General features: G+C 39.5%; 2 pseudogenes; both read left to right on the forward strand.

Moving 5' to 3' along the window:
• LOC124979328 (aftiphilin-like) overlaps positions 1-21,273 on the forward strand; it is a 164,755-nt pseudogene that overhangs the window by 99,795 nt on the left and 43,687 nt on the right.
• LOC124981550 (uncharacterized) lies at positions 15,368-15,488 on the forward strand (annotated as a pseudogene).

Consider the following 21,273-nt stretch of genomic DNA (forward strand, 5'->3'; position numbering starts at 1 on the left):
AGGGAAGATAATAACTTCCATGTTGCTGGCCTCCAGTTGACTCCTCATCTCTTATTTGGCCTCTGAACGCAACTTATCCCTCAGCAGTGGTCCCTCCACCCAGTTCTCTTCTTTTAAACCAACTGTGGTGAATCCTATTTCCTGCTGGGACTTTGATAGACAGAAACACAATTCTAGTAAATTGTGCGTATCATTCTTTTAGATCATGGTGCTTCCCATCACGTTGAACACCAGTGACATGGAAATTATGGGATAGCACTCTAACTCATGTTAGAATTCACATGCTGTCTTATGGATATTTTCCTATAAAGGCTTGTCCTATTCTCTTTAAATACATGCTCATTCATTTTGTGATTCTATAACAATTTTGCATCTTTTCCAAGGTTAACATGGCTGGCTTTAGCCTAGTTTCTGTAACTTCCCATTTCAGTCTCAAGTAGAGTCTTCAGTATTGTCTTAGGTCATGTTTTTATTTTCCTCTACCATATGTCCAAAACTTTGACAACTGTGGTCAGGAAGAATTCTGGTCTATGCTAGGGTGGAGGTTTAATTAGAGATGACATGGGAAACTGACTTTAATCTGAACTGTTTGGATAGTTCTCTTGAATGTCATTCAAATCCCAATTAGGGTTCCCCTTTCCTGAATAAGTGAACAAGCCATGGGTGCTACTCCTATGTGAAAAAGGATATAGAATGCAGGTTCTTTACCAGATTCCACAAGAAATCACATCAACCCAAGCATTTCAGAAGTTCTATAGACTTTACTAAAGGTTTGGGGAGTTGTAGGAAGGCGTAACATCCATCAGCTGCAGCTTTCTACTTTGGAGGAAATAAGCTGACACTCTTCACATGTTAACCATGAGTCTTCACATCATTTGTCCCTAGACACATGACAGAGAATCTATAAAGACACAATGAGAACACAGATCTCCTACTTTCCATAAAACACCCTGTACTTCCTCAAGAGGAAGTCCACAGACAAGAGTAATGATGCCTGGGATAAATGACAAGGGATGCTTCTCTCCCTGCAGATAGCATCCTCATCTGGTGAGCTCCAGACCAGATCGGCAACAACCAGAACTTCTTCCACAACTTTACTCAGGGAGTGCCTATGTGGAAGATCTTCCCCAAAATACCTGGGCTTGTTTGAGACCCAGTTTTCACAATGGATCTTCACTGGCCAGTTCTACTCTGCAGTCCTACTGCCTTTGTTGGAGCCCTCAGCATTCTGTGCTTATCTAGGATGAAGCCTCAGACTTATGCCTGTGTCTCTGTCTCTTCACCCACATATCAGCTGTAGTTTTTCAACATGAAAAGTGTTTTTTCTTTCTTCCTGCCCACTTTTATCTCCAACTATAAAGTAGGTATGGTATAAATTATAGACCTGGTACAGTAATGTGATAATGCCTACGTTCCTAAAAGATTAGGTGGATGATAGGTATAGATGAACAGACAGATAGATTGATAGTATTTGAATTGTCTGTTTGATTAATTGTTAATAGCTAGTCTGCAGAGTAAAATGAATTATTAAAAATAAGTGAAATATAAGTGTTTTTGATTATCTAAAGTAATAGTGGCTCAGATAATAATGGTGCATTTAACATGCAGAAGTTAGTTGAGAATCACATAAAAGGACAGCTTGATAAATGTATGCAAAGACATATATTTTTAAATTAATAATTTCTTGCAATTTATTGTTGCAATTTATGCCTTCTTTATTACATTTCAATTTAGTCTGTGTATAACTTCATGCCTTATTTTTGTATTTATCATCAAATCTAACATAATGATCTGTACTTAATAAATACTCATGAAGCCTGTGTTCAGTTAATGAATGGATATATTATTGCGATTCAATGTCTTGTCATATCTCTGTTATTCTCCTATAAAATTTTATTTCCTTTCACTCGTACTCCTTCATACCTTTGGAAATTTACCAAACAAGAACTTGTTTTCATGGTACTAGAAATAGTTATCTGTGGTGAAAAATGTAACCAGCTTATGTACAAAATGAATAATATGATGTTATATTCTATAGCAGATAAATCACTGAACATCTGTAACTTAACACAAGTTTACTTCACAGTTGCCTAACGTTCAATATGAGTGATCCTAACTGGCAGGTGACACTTCCTGATACACAACTACTTTGTGACCCTAGCATTTTCAACATGTGACTTCCAAGGTTCCACACCTCTCTGTCTCAGGATGATAGAAGGACTGTGAACTGGGCTGATGAGATGTCAGAGGTGAGGCTCAGGAGTGGCACTCATCACTCTAACTCAGACTTCATTGGCACAGTTGGTCATGTGAGCACATGTGGTTGTGGGACAGGCTGCAAATTATAGTCCATTGCTGTGCCTAACAAAAGGGGATGAACATTGAAAACCACCCCGTGTCTACTAAATGGGATTTTAAAAGCAAGGGAGAAGGGTAGAGGATATTATTGAAGAATAGTATAAAGGTTCCAATTACCATCTTTATAATAATGTTTTCCCAGTCTATTTTGTTAGCCTAGATTATTTTTAGTGTACTTCAGATCTCATACACAACTGCATACTGATCACTAATTGTTTCCTCCTTAGGCCCTTCAAGTCACCATTGTCCCTACCATACCTACTGTTCCTCTTGGGATTCTTATTTATTAAAGGGGAAAAATTGTTATTCATCACTATAGGTGTTTCTAAGGAGGAAAGCTCTGTTTTGGTTGGAGGGTTCTATATTTTTTCAAGATCCATGCTATGGTTTGAATGTTTCCCACCAGAATTCATATATTGTAACTTTGCTTCCCAATTCAACCATATTAAGAATTGGTGGGTCATTTAATAGGGGATTAGGTCATTAAGAGGGACCAATGCCTTTCTCTCAGGAATGAACACTTGCTCTTGGGGGTTTGGATTGTGAACATGATAAGGGGTTGTTATAAATGAGGCTGCCCCTCATGCCTTGCTTTTTCTGTAGGCATACTCTTGCATTTCTGCTTTCTCCCAGGAGATGAAGCAGCATGAGGCTCTTACAACAAATCAAGGAAATGCATTCAGAACCATGAACCAAATAAACTTCTATTCTTTATAAATTGTTCAATCTCAGGTGTTCCATTATAGCATCAGAAAATAGAGTAGGAACCACCACAATGGAGTTGGGTGTGCAGGTGTTGGGGTAGCAGCATACAAAGTTAAATACTTCTCAATAGAGGGATTCTCCTTTCAAGAAGGGGTGTGGAATTGGGCGTTGTGTAAGGAGAAGAGGAGAAAAGAAGGGTAAGTATTAGAGATAAAGATTTCTTTCAAGTTGTTGTTATCTGTGATTTAATAGAACTCAAATACTTAACAGGGATTTTAAAGTTCTTTGTTGTGGTAAGGATGATGCAAACCCTGCATCTACAAAATCATCAGTAATGTCTTCCTTGCTCAGTAAAGACTTTGAGAATAAATTATTGGGAAAAGTTCTAATTCTCATTCAATATGGTGAAGAGCAAAGACAACATTCAAGGTTAAAAAAAAAAGCCTTGGAAATAGAGAAGAGTATTTCCATAAGAATTAGCTAAATTGTAGAGAGCACTTGATGGGCTACAGAATTGATAGAAATAGGAATAAGTCACAAAAGAGAACCCTGTCTGACATCAGAGATACTGTTGGTGCAGTGAATGGTACCATCTCACCCACAAAGATCCCCAAGTCAAATGTTGGAGTGTCATCTCTTTCTTAATATATGTATCATGTATCCCTAACTGTTTCAAATACAGATCAAGAAAAATTTGTTTGGTGGGGTTATTATTTTGGATAATGTACCAAAATATAGTTTCATAGTTTCATAGGAATAGTAAGTTCTAATATTCTCCAGGAAAGTGGGTCAAAACAATTTATTACATATTTTAGAAAGAACTAGAAGGGGACTTTTAGAACATCAGCCATGGCCCCCTTCTTCCTGCCGGGAGAAGTCTGTATTATTCCCTTTAAATAAAACCTGCTTAATATGCTTGCCTTGGCGTGCTTCTCTAGTGCTTAATCTTCAACATTAGAAGAAGCAGAACTCGTCACCGGTAAACGGCGGTATCAGATTTGGAGGTCCCACCGAGATCTACGCCGAGAAGCACCCACTCCCAGATGAGTTTACAACCTGCTCTTCCCCAACCAGACTTCTACCTTGGACCCCTCGATTGACCCGATTTTTAAAAAAGGAACTCCAAACTGCTTTACCCCTCGCTGCCCCCTGTCAGCTTCGAAGCAGCCAGAACGATCGACGCCCCCTTTTCCTTAAAGCAGTTAGGAGTTCCTATAGCTAAAGGGGGGAATGAAGCCAGAATTAAGGACAGGTAGTTAGTGTAGAAATAGGGAATCGGGTCAATTCGAGGAAATGAAGCCATGAAGCCATCTGCCTTTGGAAGTTGGAGACTGTCCCTGGAAGAATGGAATGTCAAAGATCTCCGGAGCCCATTGATTACCAAATTTACCTGCCTTTATCAAGGACTGCAAGCAAGGAGATGCTAATTAATGCCCCCTGGCCCTTATCTGCCTGAATCACCTTGGCCCTCCCCCTGCCCATGGCTTCTCACTTAATGCAAAACCAGGCCTAGTCACGAAGGCAGGAAGGAGAGATAAGGGGGGAGAGAACTGGAGAACAAAAGAGACTTTAACCTATAAAAGATGCAGGGTGTGCTCACTTCTTGGGACTTTTAGAACATCAGCCATGGCCCCCTTCTTCCTGCCGGGAGAAGTCTGTATTATTCCCTTTAAATAAAACCTGCTTAATATGAAAAAAAAAAAAAAAAAAAAAGAAAGAACTAGAAGAGAGGAGCCTGAATGTTCCCAACATAAAGAACTGATACAGAAATGATAATTGTTTAAGGAAAGGGAAATCCCAATTACCCTGATTTGATGATTACACATTCTATATATATATTGAATGAACACAACAGCCTTCCCCCTATACCTTCTAATTCATCCTCCTAACATGCATGTCTGAACAAGTCACATCCTGATTCAACATCTCCAGTGACTGCACATTCTCCTTGAATTTCTTTAAATGGGTTATAAGGAGGTTATTGCTGGGTTGGTATTATTTAATCTTCACAGCGTATTACCTGCCACCATAAACCTTGCTCTGAGTACTCCAGCAGCATGGTATAGATGTCCAATTCCACCATATTCTCTCTTATCCTGGGTCTCAACTGTCTATGTTTTTCTTACCCATTGAACTTAAACCTGTTCTGTTCTCTCTTGTCTTGGTACATGACTTAGAAAATCCTTTCTTCCTCTCTCCACTCCCTAATGAACTCCTACCTATCTACTAGTTTAGGTTTTCCTCTTCTGTACCTCCAGGGCATCCACAAGTTCTGTGAGGGCTTGTTCTGCCTTTGCATCAGTTATGATCTAGTCAGAAAGCCAACCAACACCGGAAATTTCAATAGAAGGAATTTAGTAGAAAGGATTGGGTAAATAAATATTGGAGGATTGAAAAAGTATAGATGGCAATAGTGCAGTGGCAATAAGTATAGGAAAAACAGGAGTCAGTTATTACACCTTTGGCTGGGAAATGAAAAATAGTTTGGAGATACTAGAACCTCAAAGTCTGCAGGAAGAGTCCTGCCAAGTTGGGACCCAGTTCAGCCTGCCTGATTTAGATATGGCCCCATGGAGCTTAGAGGAGAGGACCGAAAGCTGTGGGGATGCTGACTAACTGCAGCTGTTATCTCTTGGTTGGGGGTAAGGAGAGGAGGAAATGGGAGTGTGATAAGGCTGGTTTGGGGAATGTGGTGGGAATTGGAACTAACTGACAGTGTTGGGTAAAGATTACGGGTGGCTATGCTCACACATACAGCAGCAAACAGGAAGATACATTTTAGTCCTTCTTCTAGGCTTCTTCTAGCAGACACTGTCGGCACACACCAGTGGACAGCCCAATGCCAGGGCTTTGGTTGCATAATCCTAGACCCAGAATCATAAAGCATGGGTTTGGAGCTGAGAGAGAATAGCTTAAGACAACACAGTCCAGTTCATTGCAATTGGAAACTATTAAGTATTCAGGAAATATTTATGAAATGAGTGACTGCAAAAAAAGGAGCATCTAATTCTCTGTCCCAAACACTGACCAAAATGACCAGGCAGATAAATTAATAAAAGGAAAACTCCAAAACTCTCCTCAGAGAAGAAACAAGAGAATGGTATGGTACCAAGGGTACATTTGATATCAAACAACCACAGAGAGCACAATCACTTTGGATAAAGAGCAGACCTTGATAAACTCAAGAACGACTTGAGGAATCAGCAGATAAGTCTTATTCCTATTCCTGAGATGATGGCACAGCTTTGTAAGAAGAACCTCTGGCAAGTTCAAATGGTATCCCTTCCTTAGAGGTCATGGAGAGGTTTCTGGAGAACTGCGGTTGTCCCACTGCATTACAGCACCCCAGGCCATGCTGGTGGGTTACAAAGGAAGCTAATAGATCTTCCCTAGCAAGTCCCTGGTTTTTCCTACCCACATGTTGATGAGGAGCAAGAGAGAAAGCAGAGAAACCTTCTCTATTGTGTCAGGCAAAGTTGGAAGAAAGAACCAACAGGAGATCCTTGGGGGATTACTCTATGGACAGCTATTTCTTCACCTTGAACTGGAAAGACTATAGAAAGCAGAGTTTTTAGTTAAGGTAACTGAATCACTTCACATTCAAATAGTGTTTCAAATCAGAGGGACAATGCTAGTCCCCAAGGAACAGGAAGGAGATAGTTACGTGGTTCATGCACAGGAGAGCTTGTCCACATAGAAAAGCTATGGAGGAAACTTGTTCCCAGTTCTTCACCTGCAGTGGACACAAAGAAGAAAAATATACAAATGAGTTCTCCTGCCTTGACAGTGAGATTACCTTGACCTCAGCTCCCTTTCCTACCTCTCTCAGGACATAGAAAAACTGAGCTAGTGATCTAGACCAAGAGGACACAGGTAAGTATAAAACAGTCCACAAGAGCATCTGCCATTCAGTTCAGTGGAAATGACTTGTCCTCACTAATCTGAACAAACTGAAGGAACAGTTAATAGCAGAGCCAATTAACATGTAACTTACTTTAGCAGGCCCACCCAGTGAGAGCTTATTACTTTAATATCTAAAACATTAAAGAAAGAAATTGATAAGCCATATAATAATATATGCAGAGTCAGAGTCACGTGTACCCTAAGGAACCCCAAAATATTTACACCAGAATGTTTTAAGAAATAGAATTGGTGAAAATAAGACAGCAAGATAATATGTTAAAAAGAAATGTGTTATGGAATATTTAAAGAATATGGTAGGAAAGACATGATTTTACTTTGGAGTATACCACAGGAATTTAGAAGCAAGAAAAAGAATAATTGGAGATGCAAAAATCGAATTGTATGATGTAGTTTTGATAAAAGTCATCCGTAATTCAGGACAAGAGAACAAGGAGATGAATGTAATCAGAAACAGGAGCGATGAAGGATAGACAGTGGAGATTTAATAATGTAGGATAGTCAGCATTCCTGCAGAAAGAGACAAAATAAGCAAAAATATTTTCAAAGATATATGAAAAGAAAAATTCCTAGAGTTGAGGAAAGATCTTAACTTATGCATTCAAAGTATTCTCTAATTTCTAGGCAAAAATAATAAAAGAAACAAACTAGCTATATTCTAGTCATATACCACAGGGAAACATTCATATGCTAATATTCTGGTGACAAATTATCTCAGAAATATAGAATCCTACCATCATGTAGCTTGAATGAACAAGTTACTTAAATGAGACCAACTTCAGATTTTTCTTCCATGTTCAATGCCTGAAAATAATAAGAAATGCTTAGAAACTTTTAAAAGGAAAATCCTCAAGAATATCCTTACCTGTAAAACTGCTATTTCCAAGTGAAGAGAGCAAAACCACACCAATTTAGGAAGCATATGACCTTATATGTGTCCTTAAAAATAGACTCAGGAACGTGTAAGCTCGGGAGAGTTGAAGCGAGTTGTAAAGCTGAAAACAGGACAGTGATGGAGTGAAGAACTTGCCAGTGAGAACTTGTCTCAGACCATGCAGGCTGCTATAGCAAAGTGCCTTAGACTGGTGGCCTATATACAAGGGACCTTTATTTCTTACAGTTTCAGAAGTTGAGAAGTCCAAAATCAAGCTGACATCAGATTCAGTGACTGGTGAGGGTCATTTCTTGACTTTTAGATGAAAATTTCCAGTTGTGTCTGCACAAGGTGAGAGGGAGGACTCTGGTCTTGCACTATGGAAGTGGAAACTTCAGAATATCCAAATTATAAGTTTATGCTTTAAAGATTTAGAAATGACTGCCAAAGAAATAAAATAGAATACTTTCCACCTGGGCGGAGGGATAATAAAGATAACACCATTGATATCTAAGGAATGCCTTTCCAGCTGTCACATGCCTGCAAATCACCTGGGATCTTGTTAAAAATACAGACTGGGGTCCACAGTGGGGCGGGGGGTGGCCTGAGACTCTGCACCTCCTAGGTGATGCTGTTGCCACTGACCTGCAAGCACACTTGTAGAAGGATATTGATGATGGCCATGAGCCCACGCATCTTTAAGTTCTGTTCATAGGAGGTTTCAACACATTAGCCTCATTGTACTCAAATACACTCTGAAGCTCCCTGCCCCTGTAGCTCAGACGCACTTGGTGTCTGTCAAACATGCCCTCCCTTCTCCTTTACCACTGTCAATATTCTACCGAGCAACCTCAGACAAGGTCAGCACAAATCATGAGGCCTCCTGAATTCCCTAGGCTAATTAATCCCTCCTTTCACTTAATCTTTGTCTTATGGAACTATCTACATTCCACTGTCTCATAAACCATCTGTGTACATGTCATCATCCGTTTCAGGAATGTAAGGATCTCAACATTGGGAGCCTGTTCTGTTCAGCATCATTTACTCATAATACCAAGTGCAGGTCCTCAACTGTATTCAATGCCCAACATCTTTAGTTGAACTCAATTAACTGGGAAATGAATGCAGCTATTGGCCACTGGAGAACTACAGGGGAACAGGAAAACATGAGAGTGGTTTTTCAAGTAAGACCTCTTTTGGCAGCTTGATCTGTTGTTGTCTCTGGGGTGTCTGAGCAGCAGTGGGGAGAGCTGACTAATTGAGATGGTAAATCTATAGATACTTGGTAAGTCCAGACAGTTTGTCCTGAGTACCAACCCAAATCATTCAACCCAGCAACATGCAGAATGTGTGAGGGGAAAGCGTTCTGTTGATTAACTGAGTTTCTCATCTTTAAACATTTGTTTTGACTTGACATATATACACAATAAATATCAGTCAACAAAGAATCAATTTGCTTAGAATTTATGAGTAATTTCTTCCATTTCCTTAATAACATATTTTCATTTTTCTTTGTATAATTTCTGGGACAAATCTAAGTCTATGTTTTAGGAGAGATGAAAAACAAAAAAACATTTAGCCAAAAATATAAAAGTCATTCAAATGAACTCAAAGTTTGTTTTAATTACATTTAATCAGACTACATGGGGAGAAATGCTATTACATTACAGATAAAAGGGAAATGATATTCAGCTTCTATTTTGTTCCTCTCTTCTCCATTAGGAAAATTAGCTTCAAGTAAGGAAGGCTAGACTAACCATGAATATGAGACATCTAAAGCCCTAGAGAAGAAGAAATCTCATTAGAGAACTCCTTGCCAGTCTTAAGGAATCCAGGACACCTGTGCTTTACAACTGTAGCCTTCAAAACAACACGAATATGCAGACTCAATGTTTTCCCTGAAAGGGATGGGAGGATTGTGACAAAAAGTCCAGAGTGGGCAAACACTGGCCCGATTGAATCCAGAGGCACCCTACCATTGAGCTACATCCCCAGCCCTCTTTATTTTATTTTTTGAACTTCAAAACAGGGTCTTGCTAATTTGCCCAGTTTAACCTTGAACTCAAGATCCTCCTGCCTCAGCCTCCCAAATTGCTGGGATTAACAGGTGAGTACCACCATGGGTTTTTTTCAATGGGAGAAACATGGATTCTTCCATAGAGACATGATCCTTACTCATTACATTGAAATCATATTTATTACTTTAAAATTATGAGCATTAGTAAAGAAACTGGAGATCACTGGGAATCAGAATAGGATCACTTAGAATCAGGCAGAACCAACTTCAATTTCCTTTCAGGAGGATCACTAGTCTGGGGAATCAATGATTTCAAAGTCAAATGTCTTTTATCTCAGCAAGAGATACAGCATGGATTTTATTATGTTATTTTGGTGCTGATAAACTTAACCAAATGTACTCTTAATGGAGCAACACCAAAATAGAAATTTTCAGGAAGCTACCACAGGACCTTTCTCCTCCTCCTCCTTCTCCTCCTCCTCCTCCTCCTCCTCCTCCTCCTCCTCCTCCTCTTCTCCTCCTTCTTCTGTTGAACACATATCAAATGGAGAATATTGTGTGGTGGCTTTCCCCTCTTCATGCCTGGCTTTTGCCTTCTAAATGTGAAGTCATTGTTTAGTTCTCAACATGAACGTTCATTTGCTGACTGTTCCCCTCTCTGTGATTGCTGTGGCCCCAGTCAATGTGTTTTCATGGTATTATGTAATGTCTGGAAATAAGACTTTTCCAGTTTTGAGGAGTTTTTCTTTACAAACACCTTCAGTTAGATCTTAAAAACCCCTCCTACATGTGCAATAGGATGATCAGCTGTTTTGATTTGCTCAGGACTGGTGGGTTCTCCAGGATGTGAAGCATTCAGTGATAACACTGGAATATTCTTAGGTAAGTTGGGACAAGTTCATCATCATAACATGAAGAATCCTTGCCTCCTTAATCACTGTCTTCCAGAAATTTGCTGCTCCCATCCTCTTATGATTGAGCAAGTCTCAGGACCAAGAGAGCTGGAGGTGCCAATTCTCTTTATATATCAAGGACTGTAGGATGAATTTACTTCAAGTGTGAGGTATTGAGATAAGACATTGCTTTCTTTTTAAAGTATGTGCCATTGTGTTGAGTTGGAGGGAAAGATTCTATAAATGATATTGCAAATGATTATGGGTAGCCAGGGTACTTCTTTTGTCAGGCTGACCTAAGGAAATGACAATTTAAAGTCCAGTTGTATTAGTAGATGTGAAAAGTGGAAAGCATTGCTTTCAGATTTTTAAATGGATGTTGGTTCTCCCAAATCAGAATTTATTATAATATTATATCACAAAGACAATGGAAGAATATTCCTCATTGGTTGCTTATATCATGGGAAAATTGAAGTCCCCAGCCCCAGGTAAGCTTGTAGAAGTTCAAGTTCTCTTTCTGGGAAAGGTTTGTACTGAGACTACAGCCAGGAATTGGGTTTTAAGAAATAGTATTGGGAGCAGGAGAGGGAGATGAGAAGGTAAAACTCAAGTTGAGAAGTAAAGAGATGTAGAGAAATGTGAGTTTATTGGAGGCACAAACCAGGAAGGAGGCAGAGGACAGCCCCGGAGCACTAACCCAGAGGACCCAGGAAGGAGGCAGGAGGTGGACAGGCCACCTTGGCCTTCAAAGTCAAGAGTGGATCTTAACATCACCCACCCAGGTCCCCTTTTCTAAGTAAAAAAGCATCAGGAGGGCTAAGAAGAAGGATCTAACATGCTGAGCAGCAACCTGAGCTGGGTTCTAGGCTGACACAATACTATTTTAAACCATGTCTTCCCAAAAGACTGGCCATGAGGGTTTCCAAGAATTAGGTGTATCACTTGAGACTTGAAGATCCACTTAATCTGAAAATGGAACATGGGGAGAAAAGTGAGGTCCTAATGGTTTGGGTGGTCAAGCAAATATACATTGCTAGGCATTGAAGGGATCCATGAGGCCTGGTTGGGCAGCATTGTGGTTTAATTCTACTAACCAAAGTATGTTTGGAAGACAGACTTCTACTTGACATCTTCCTAAATATGGATAAAGTTTTAGATGCACAGGTGGTCTAGTTTTGTAAAGACATGCCTCGTGAAATGCAAATTAAAACAATAAGGACACAGGATGATGCAGGGGCTTGAAAGTATCTGCAAAGTTTTATTTTTATAACATGTAAAGTCAATGGCAAATGCTAACATCTGTCAAATATCAGCAATGAGTACATGGATGTATATTATTTTATTTGCTGCAATCTTCTGTATGTTTGAATATCTTATGTTAACTTATTTTTAAGAATTAAAAACAAATAATACACACCCTATGAAGTTATTCCTAGCAGGTGAAGTCTGAGGGATCAGGTAATGGCCACAGATGGTAACCACCTCCTCCTTCCTAATCAGTTTTAAATCTTTGTGGTGCCAGCTGTCAGAGAGTGAACTGTGGAACTCTTATGAAGATTAGGGCAAATCAGCAAGTCTTGTTTTGTCAACCTTGGGGATTTTTTTGGTTCACATATGCTATGTTTTGTCTCTTTTAACTCCTGAAAGGCTTAATGTAACTTATGTGTCCATTCCCTTGCCAATGTGAATGTGGCATAGCTAGATATAGGGTCTGGTCTTGTAACCATATAAACTTTATGTATTCCATGAAAGAACTTATTATTTGTTGGGAACTGATTGTTAAATAGCAAGTCTGATGACACTGGTCATGGCATCACTAAAGAATGAACTGATTGCTTCCTTATATGACAAATATAATTCCCATGTATGACAAAGATATTTCAAACATAGAACTTGATGTATTTTTATTACTGAAACAGCAAAACAATAAAGAATCTAAACAACCCCAAGAAAGATCTGAGTGCCACTTTTAGAATTGTTGCAATCAAATTCGTCAATGCAGTTTGCTCAAGGTATGACTCTGGAAAGTAAGGTTTAAGGGGATGTTAGGAGTGGGTTGGGCTGCAAGTAATAGAATGCCTTGTTTGCAGAGGCTTAATTTAGTTATCTCACAGAGCACAGAGTTTGCAGGAAGACAGCCTAGGACTGGTTCAGCATTCAATCATCTCCAACTGGACCAGATTTTTTTTTTCCATCCCACCAATCCCATCTTGGGAGCCTGATGTTTTTATGGCAAGGTGGTTGATGAAGCTATGAGAATCATGACTGCTTTCCCTGCAGGAGGCAGAACTGGGAGAGATTGCAAGAGGTAGGGTGAAAGAAACAAATAATATGTTTTCCTCTACAAGCTCTTTTAGTACAAAAACAGACTTGATTGAAGATTCATTGCCTAGGGTTGCTACATTACAACTCCAAGAGCATAGGGGTTCTTTTAGCAAAAAATAAGCATAGAAGAAGAGCTATTAAGTTGACAATGAAGAAAGTCTTTCATAGGAACACCCCTGTATCTGGAACTATAAACTAAATAAATAGCCTTAAATACATATTCAGAAGTACTATATATCCCAAATGGTCCTCTAGAACAGAGTTTTAAAAACATATGGTAAATAAAACAACTAAAGGCATTTTTGCCAACCAAGTTATTTAAGAACCTCCTGAAATGATAAACCTCAATGTTTACAGATTTGCTCACCTTTATTGGTTTTTCAAATATAGACTTTATCTAACTGGAAACCCAATACAGTTTATTCTATTTTCAAAATAAGCAAAACTTCATTCCCCTTAAGTGGTAAAACTAGTTTACAATTAGTCTGTTATGCAATCCTTCAATATTGTGCTCTAGTGGTTTGCTTAAGTTGCAAATGTGGATTCCTCAGGTCAACGTTTTATAAGCACTGATATGGCTGATAGCTTATGAATAATAGTTACCACCTCCTAGAATGGGCAACCAGGAAAATAGTGGATGTTTAATAACTTTGATTGGTCTTTCTTATCCTTTGACATTATAGACAGGGGCGAGTTGTGCCTTCTTGATTGGGCTGAACTACATTTCCAGGCAATGTCTCTTCTCCCTGTTTCTCTTTAGGATGGGCCACAGAAAGCCCAGATGAAGGTCACAGAGAATCTGGGTGGTAATCTGCCAAGGGAATTAGAGCTGAATCGTGCATTCTTTACTTAATTAAAAAGTGAAAAATTGTGCATATATTTATGATGTACAATATGATATACGTATATACTGTGAAATGATTAAATCGAGCTAAGGAACTTATCCATCACCTCACATACTTATCACTTTGTGTGTAAAGGATATTTAAAATGGACTCTCTTAGTAAATTTCAAGAAGACAATACTTTAACGTTAAGTATAGCTGCCATGTTGTACAGTAGATCTCTGGAACATATTCCTCCTAACTGCAATATTGCAACCTTTGACCAGCATGTCCCCATTCCCTCCAACATTTCCTTCTAACCCCTGACAACTGCATTTTAATCTCTGCTTTTAAGAATTTGATTTTTAAAGATTCCTTGTATAAGTGAGATCATGCAGTCATTTTCCTTCTGTTCCTGGCTTATCTCACTTAGCCCAATGTCCTCTAACTTTATGCTAGCTATGGCAAATGACCAGATGTCTTCTTTTTTAAAGGCTGAATAATATTCCATTGTCCAGTACTGGAGATGTAACCCAGGGACTTATGCATGATAGGCAAGAATTCTACTACTGGACTACATCCCCAACACATTCACATTTTATTTATGCAGATCTGAACCCTATTGTCTGTGAACAATATTGAATATCTGTCTTGAGCCTGGACCTCAACTACACTTTGATATTTCAGTATAAATCAGGAATATATTTAGTGCTATTTCTTTTGAATTGATTTCTGCTGGATATGATATCAATATTGGTGTATCAATTAAATCAGGAATCTATTGGAGAAGCAAAATCACAGTAGATTGATAGATAAAATAAAATTATATATTCATTTGGAATTGACCTTGAACTTGTAGAAGCTCTCTGCAAGACTGTTCTCTTCACATTTAATGCTGAGACTTCAAGTTCAAGGGGAGACAGTGGAAAAGAAAAGATGGATGAAAAGTAAAGGAACTAAGGGATGTGCTGATGAATCCATTAACATGAACTGGGCCCATTGAAAATGTGCTGAAGCCCAGATCAATTCATTTTTTTCTTTTCTTTTTTTTTTTAATTTGCAGTGGGTGGGAGGTACTGGGGGTGGAACCCAAGATACTTTACTGCTGAGCTACATCCCAAGCTCTTTTTATTTTTTATTTTGAGACAGGGTCTTGCTAACTTTCTGAGACTGGCCTCAAATTTGCCATCCTCCTGCCTCAGCCTCTAAAATCACTGGGATTACAAGTGTGCACCTCTGTGGCCAGCAATCTACATCAGTTCTTATTACATCTGGCCTTAGTATGGGGAACCTGTAGAAGCTAGGACTCTTCACTACAATGCTGAACACACAATGCCTGACCCAGGAGTTGGAGAAGTTGAAGGAGGATGGGGGAGGGTGGAGCAGTTGCTGCCCCTGCAGAGACCTGTCACAGCATCAGCAATGTGTGTGAGCTATAGAATCCTGGCACTGGACTCAGGGTGCATTTTGCAGGCTGTGTTCTTACACTGACTGTATAGGAAAAAGAGACAGAGCATACACACCCCAGCCTGGGTTCTGTGCCTGGTCTGTAATGTGAATGGAGAGACATGGGAGGAAAATTCTGTGGCTTCCTGTCCACTCTCCAAATCTCCCAGGAGAAGATCTCTGTGACACACCCAGGAAAAGGACTTCTGGGGAATATAGTTCAGTCTAGCCAAGCTGACACGTCACAGAGCTGCTCCACATAGAGAGCTGCTCCACTCCGTATCAGTTACAAACAGAGAACAACAAATCTGATTCTCTCAAACAGTGAATGGCCTAAGTGGATCATTGACCTTGCAAGCTAATTTTTCTTTTTCTAAAAAGAAGGGCTACAGGTCACATATCCAAAAGTCATATATCTATATATATCTATATACATGCATATAGATATATGACTTTTGAATATATATACACATATATATGTATATGTAATACATATATATATTTTGTACCAAGGATTGAACCTAGGGGTGCTTGACCACTGAGCTCTGCTGAGCCACATCCCCAACCTTTTCTTTCTTTCTTTTTTTGAGATAGGGTCTCACTAAGTTGCTTAGGGCCTCACTGAGATGCTGAGCTGAGGCTGGCCTTGAACTTGCCATCCTTCTACCTCAGCCTCCTGAGTCCCTGGGATTACAGGAGTATGCTACCACACCTGGCTAAAAGTAGCTGATATTTAGTGGTGCTTGTTATGCACCAGGCATTGTCCCAAGCATCTAATATGTAATGACTTCTTTTCAGGCCTTTTTGCCTCTACTCTGGTCCCTCTGCCATCTGTCCTCCACACTGTGGCTTAACACACCCATCTCAGCATGCGGCTCCACTGCCTCAATCTTCCAATGCCTCTCCTTCACACGTGGAGTGAATCTGGGCTCCTGAGCCTGGCACCATGAGCTCTGCTGCCTGCCTACTTCTCTACTCTCCTATCTTTGCATCCCCCGCCCCCAATTCCCACGGCTCCTCTGGCTGTCTCTTAAAACACAAGGCTCATTGTTCACTTGCCCTGATTATCTTTCTTTCCATCTCCAGGTTCCTTTTGAAATAGAATTTGTTCAGAGAAGCATTCCCTGATCAATATATCTTTTTTTATTTTAATTAATGCATAATAATGGTACAAATTTATGGAGTACCAAGTGATGTTTTGAGGCACATATGTAATGATAAGCAATTACTATATTCACTGCCCCCGGCATTTCTCATTTCTTTGTGGTAAGAACATTCAAAATTCTCTCTTCTAGTCTTTTCTCTTCTTCTTTTAATTTTCAAAGTTTGTTCTTTTTAGTTACGCATGACAGTAGGATGTATTGTGACATATCATGCACACATGGAGTTAAAAAACATACAATAGATGCTGTTAACCATAGTCACCTTACCGTGCAATGGAACACCAGAACTTATTCCTGCTGCAGGTATCTGTAACTTTCTCCCCTTTGTCCAACTTTCCCCCATCTCCTTCTCCCCTGTTGTCCCCACCTCTGGTCACCACCATTCTGCTCTCCACTTCCGTGAGATCATTTTTTTTTTTTTTATTCCACAAATGAGTGAGATTATATGGTATTTGTCTTTTTGTGTGAACCTTATATCTCTTAACAATATATCCTTAAGTGAGGACACATACACACACACACATCATTTCTTTAGCTCCATAACATGCATGGTTTTCTTGACTGTCACTGTCTGAAGTGATATTTCTTATTTGTTTCCTTGCCCCCACTCCCACCCTGGAAGATGAGCATTATAAGGATAGAGATGAAGTTGCCATGTCTTGACTAGAACTGGGGCCTCACCTGAACCCATGAATCTGTGATAAATCTCCCAGAGAAGCAATAATGTAGGTGTGTATTGCCCTTGATTGTACAAAGGAGGAAAGTCGAGGTCATTTACTCAGGTTAATAGGTTGGGAAGAGTGTAGCCAGTAGGTGAGCCCATTACTCTACCCTGCCTTTCAGCTATCCTAATAACAAGTAAAAGCTATTCTATCCTATATCTGAAGTTTTTAAATTATTCTAAAATGAAAGTTACCAATTTAGCAGAAATCCCCTAACATTTTACTGCTTCAAAAATAACTCTTTCTTACAAGGGGCTACTTTGTTTGGCCACCCTGTTGTCTATCCTCCAGTTAACATTTGAGGTTACCCCAGCCCTGCCCACCTTATACAGCAATACCATTGTCTATCATTATCTACTCTGGGTATGTGTTTTATTAAGCCTCACCTTGGCAAAGAAGGGTGTCTAATCATTGCTACCTGAAGTATTTCTGATTCAGCTCTTCTCTTTATTTTTTGTAATATGTTTAAAATGTATTCTATCATGTTGCATTTTTATGCAGGCCACCTTAAATCCTCCCTAGGACAAGGAGAATATAAATACCATAAATAATTAAATGAGACTACCTGAGGGGTGTACTGGAGATGCATTGCTCTGAGTAGCCCTAATATTTAATGTAGGTAAAATAATGAGATAAAATCTGAGTTTCAGCATTAAGAAGCCAGAGGGGTAGCCATTAAAAATGATGATTCCCAAAGACTATAAAACTGCAAAGTTGCTTACAATGTAATGTGAGGAGAAAATCTGTGTGCGAAAGTATATATCCAGTATCGGTGAGAACAATTCGGAATACATGACTAGAAGGAAATTATTTTGCGCAAATCTGAACTATGCAAACTGGAAATGGGGTGTTACACAAATACAATATCTTGCTCTGTAAATCAAACTTCATGACTGTTCCACTTTAACTCTTCATTATGGAAAATTTAAAGCGCACACAACACAAACAGAGCACAGCAATAAACTCCCACACGGGCATCACCCAACTTCAACAACGACAAACATTCTGCCACTCTTGTTCCATCTCTGCTTCCACCTACTCGCACTCTTTCTGGAATGTTTATTTGTTAAATTTACATATATTTAAATTCCAAACTCTTATGCACAATCTTCTTAACACCACGTAACTTTAACCTGCTCCTAGTAGTCTAGAAAATTCCTTTGTATACCTGTCCAGTCAACCCCCCATTCCAACCCAGGAAGTTTTGAAGTTTTCCACAATAAATTAGTTTTCCATATTCTAGAATTTCATTTAAACAGATTCATAAAATACAGGCTTTTTTTAAAAAAAAATTTTTGGTTTGGCATCTTTTGGTGAGCAGAAAGTCCATGAAATTCATCCACATGATTCTATAAGCAATTCATTCCTCTACTTTCTGAAATAGGTCATGTTGATTTGGTATTTGTTCTTCCTTGAAATTCACTCATGAAACTATTTGGGCCTGAACTTCTCTTTGTGGTAAGTTTGGTAATAAGTTTAACCTTTTGGTATCTATAGTGCTATTATATCAGTCTATTATATTATATTATGATAGATCTCAGTCTATTATATAATGCTATTGTATCAGTCTTGAGAATTCAAATTTTTAAATTCATCCACATTGTTAAATTTGTTGACATAAAGTTAAACATAGTAGTTCCTCTGAGGTGTTTCGGTAATCATACAATCTATGATAATATTTTTTCTTTTATTTATAATATTGAAAATTTGTATTCTCTCCCTTTTGGTCTTAATCAACTTTGGGAATCATTAATTTTGTGGATCTCTTCAAAGAATTCACTTGTGCCTTCATTGTTTTCAATTTCATTTCTCATATTTTTACTAATCTCAATTATTTATTTTCTTACACTTACTCTTGTTTAGTCTTTTTTGGTGGTTGTTGTTCCCATTTTGGTGTCATGCAGGGTTGGAGCCCAGCGCCTCATGCATGCCAGGCAAGCACTCTACCACTGAACTGTAGCCCGGACCTCTCTGAGTCTTTATCTAAATTCTATAAGTAGAAATTTAGATCTTTGATTTTAGACTTCTCTTCATTTTATAATGTAAGCAGTTGAAGCTATGGATTTTCATCCTGAAAGACTTATGATGGGGAGAGACAAAGCCCTTGGGTAAGCAAAGGGGAACGCCATTCTATAGATGACAGTGGCGTAAAGACCGAGTTTGGGTTAGTGATGAAATACTCTCTTCAGTGCCAGAAGATGGGGAGAGGAGATGAATAAGAATGAGGACTTACAGATGCTGACGGGGAGTTGGGAGGGCTCCCATCTGACATTTTCTCAGTAAGCATGAGGAGAGATCACCAACTGAGTGTGTGGGCGAGAGAGTGGGGAGGGGATGAGCAGAAAGGAATCTCTGTGAAGCAGTCATGTCAGGGTGTGGAGGAGGGGATTTCATAATGAAGGGTAACAGATGCGTCAGCCAGTATGCCCTGTTCACGTGACCAGAATGGCTGTGAATTTTCCAAGCAAAGCAGTTGCCCTGGGTCTGTGATTTTCTACCTTAAGTCACAAAGTTGGGCTGCTCATATGCAGATAATGGGGGAGACAGACAGGTGGGCTCTGCCAGGACTGGGTGCTAAGACCATGAGATGAGAGAGGGGGCCAAAGGACCAAATGAATTTTCAAAGAAAATTGTAAAATTTTGAAATGTGCATTTGGTCTTCATTCCTAAAATCCTTGAAATCTCCAAATGGGTGCATTTTTGTTTACTAATGAATCAAGTGATAGCTGGCCACCCAGAATTAGCTTCAGGGTGGGGGTGGATCACTGGGAAGACCAAGGCATTATTAGTTCTTCTCAGTCCCAACCCCCAATCTCCAGGGAGGGGAAAAGGGCTAAAGGTTAAGTTGATTACCAATGGTCAATGATTGAATCAATTATGCCTACATAATGAGGTTTTCACAAAAACCCAAAGGACAGAGTTTGGAGAATCTCCAGATAGCTGAACATGGGGAAGTCCCTGGGGTATATCTTTCCCAGAGAGGACATGGAAACTATGCTCCTTCTCACAAGGCTTTGTGCATCTTTCCCTTTGTACCCTTTGTAATATCCTTTATCATATACCAAATACTGAAAGTATTTCATTGAGTTCTTTTAACTGCTCTAAAAATAATCAAACCTAATAAGGGGGTCACAGGAACCTCTGATTTATAGTGGGTTGATCAGTGGCACAGTTGGCCCCCTGGACTTGGGAATGGCATTAGACGTAGAGGTCAGTCTTGTAAGACTGAGCCCTTGACCTGTGGGATCTGACTCTATTTCTAAGTAGGTAGCATCAGAACTTAATGGAATTGGTGGCTGCTGGAGAACTGATTACGTGCTTGCTGGTGGGAAGCAACCCCCACACTTTCAGGAGACACAGAAATCTGTGTTGTAAGGGTACAGTTAAAAAAAAAAAAAAAGGAGCGATCATTTCTTTCCTCTCACAGAAGTGATTAAACTAATCAGCTATGGATCTGTAGCTGTGCAATTAGAAAAGTGAGGATGAAGTTTGGAAGTTGCCGTGAAATCAAAGGATTGTTGCATTGGAATAAAAACCTGGAAGTGTGGTGCTTGGATGGAACCTTTAAAATTGCATTCCTGAGGAAGATGTGGTTAATGGGGATGACAAAGAGCAGGTATGACTGGGGAATATGATGGAGAGTTGTAAACTTTCTTTGGAGAAGACCAATCAAGGGACTGAGGACAGGGTGCAGTTTGGGTCGTCAGTAGAGAGGCAGGGATAGACAGGGAAAGTGTGAGACCAAACATCTTGGTGCATGATGGGGAGTGACTGACAGGCTGATAGATGGGAGAAAGGAGAAAAGGAGAAGAAGAATAATGATAAACTAAGTGGCACGAGCTTTCAATAAGAAGGGATTTGTAAGAAGGAGAGGGTTAAATGACCTGGTGGTGACAATGGTAAACTAGAAAGACACAGGATGTTCCTCCTGACTCTGAGGTCTTTAGGCTGTGAGAGAAAACTCAGTCTCTGAGTGGACTTCAGAGACACAGGCCCTTCAAGGGTGTCCAGGATCAGACAAGGAAG

Source organism: Sciurus carolinensis, chromosome 3 (genome assembly GCF_902686445.1).
Source record: "Sciurus carolinensis chromosome 3, mSciCar1.2, whole genome shotgun sequence".
Classification (NCBI taxonomy): domain Eukaryota; kingdom Metazoa; phylum Chordata; class Mammalia; order Rodentia; family Sciuridae; genus Sciurus; species Sciurus carolinensis.